This window comes from Bos mutus, chromosome X (genome assembly GCF_027580195.1).
Source record: "Bos mutus isolate GX-2022 chromosome X, NWIPB_WYAK_1.1, whole genome shotgun sequence".
NCBI lineage: Eukaryota > Metazoa > Chordata > Mammalia > Artiodactyla > Bovidae > Bos > Bos mutus.
In genome coordinates this window covers 5,273,476-5,275,427 of record NC_091646.1, presented here as the reverse complement: position 1 = coordinate 5,275,427, position 1,952 = coordinate 5,273,476, and the positions used below count along the sequence as shown (strand labels likewise).

The following is a 1,952-nucleotide window of genomic DNA, read 5'->3' as shown; positions in this document are numbered from 1 at the left end:
TGTCAAAGTACCAATAAAGATGGAAAGAATTAAAAAATAAAACAGTTTTAATTATCAGATAGTGCATCTTTATATTTATTAGTAACCTTTATATATATATATATATATGTATATATATATATATATCTTGTTATTTTGGCCTACTCGGTTTTACATATAAATTAAAAATAATTTTATATTGATATACAATGAAGTCCCCTGTGATATTGATTAAAATTGCATTAAATGCATAAATTTATTTGATGAGAGTTCACATTATTATATAGTATTTTATATATAAGAATGTAATTTTTATATAAGAATGTAATTTATCTTTTCATGTATTTACATCCTCTTTTATATCCTTTGATTAAGCTTATAGTTTTCTTTCTTTTTTTTTTTTTTTATGTTACTTACGCAGCTCCTACACCAAAGACATCAAATACAAGGGCAGGAAAAAAAGCTGCGAAAGTGTTTTGTGTTCGCCTTTTTTGACACCACATCCACTAGTTTCCAAAAGTGAATGGGCAACACAAAGGCGGTTAGTTTTCTTGAAGATTACTTACCAAGTTCATTCATAACTGCTTTGTATTTGCTGATACTTTTATTGATGAACTCATGTTTTCTGTTGTATAGCCTCAGTATTACTGCCATATGGTAGTGGTTCTCAACCAGAGGTGATTTTGTGTCATAAGGAATATTGGCACTGACTGAGACATATTCATTGTCCCAAATTTGTGAGTTAGGGTGTTGCTAATGCTAATTGGTAGAAACCAGGAATCCTGCCAAACATCCTACAACATACAGGACAGCCCTCCACAGCAAAGAACTATCTGACCCAAAATGCCAGTTGCATTAAGACTGAGAAAGCCTGGTATGAGATAAAGCTATTATTTCTTGAATATATTAATTTTGTAACTGCAAGCTTACTGAACTTTCTTAATTCTTTTTTTTTCCTCTTAGATTATCTTGAATTTCCTCATGTATACTAAAATATTGCAATTGTAATATATCCCCTTCCTCCAATATTTGAATCTCATTTCATCTCTTATCTCATTGTAGTTGCCAGTGTGTCCAGAATGTTAAATAATGATCCTGAAAACACCTTCATCTCATTCCTGTTTTGAATGACTATACCTCTGGTTCAACATTTCCCAAATTATATTGTAGAACAGTGGTCCAACCAGATGCTTCACATTAAATAGTTTCTGTGGAAGTGCTACATATCATATCCTTCTCCAGCAGAATTACAATTCATATTAGTATATTAAAGAAGCACTTTGAAAAATGATGCTAGAGTACAGTGTTTCTCAATATTGGCTGCACATAAAATCACTCATGGTACTTAAAAATTACTCAAGTCTGGAACCTACCTCCAAAGATTCTGAGTTAATTGATCCCTAATGAAACTCAGGAATCAAAAACATTTTTTTTAAATCTCTCTGTGTGCTTCTAATGTACAACCAAGTTTGAAGACCACTGCTTTTGCTTCTCACCATTATACATGAAATTGGTTGTCGGTTTGAAATAAAGAATTGTATCATGTAATGCATGAAATATTTTGCTTCTATTTGTAAAAGATTTTAAAATAAGAAATTCCGGTTTATTCTCTATTGCTTTTATTTAGCAATCTTCTCTATGCTGTGTTTCCTGATCTCAGATTACTCTCTTCACAACTACTTGCTTTGGTTTCATAAATGAAGGATTCTTTCTAATCTCTTAAAAAAAAAAAACAAGTTAAACATATTCTTATGTTTCTCATCATAAAGCTAGAAGAAATATTTTTTCTTTGATTCTTAAAGTGGCCCCTTTCTTCTGATCTACAGTATCTCTTAATAAATCCAATCACATTGAGAATTTTCTCACATTGGAGAAATACACAGGTGTACCTGCTTTCATTTGTTGTGCCTATTTATCCTCATTTCCTCACTACACTCTTGTCTTGAAGGAAATATGACTTGTCAGGAAGGATA

At 31.1% G+C, this 1,952-nt stretch overlaps 1 non-coding gene across 1 annotated transcript; it reads right to left on the bottom strand.

Annotated features, from left to right (window-relative positions):
• Nucleotides 1-383: 383 nt before the first annotated feature.
• Nucleotides 384-520, bottom strand: LOC138986555 (small nucleolar RNA SNORA13). The gene has a single exon (XR_011463368.1). It is a non-coding gene; the product is annotated as a small nucleolar RNA SNORA13 (small nucleolar RNA).
• Nucleotides 521-1,952: the final 1,432 nt, after the last annotated feature.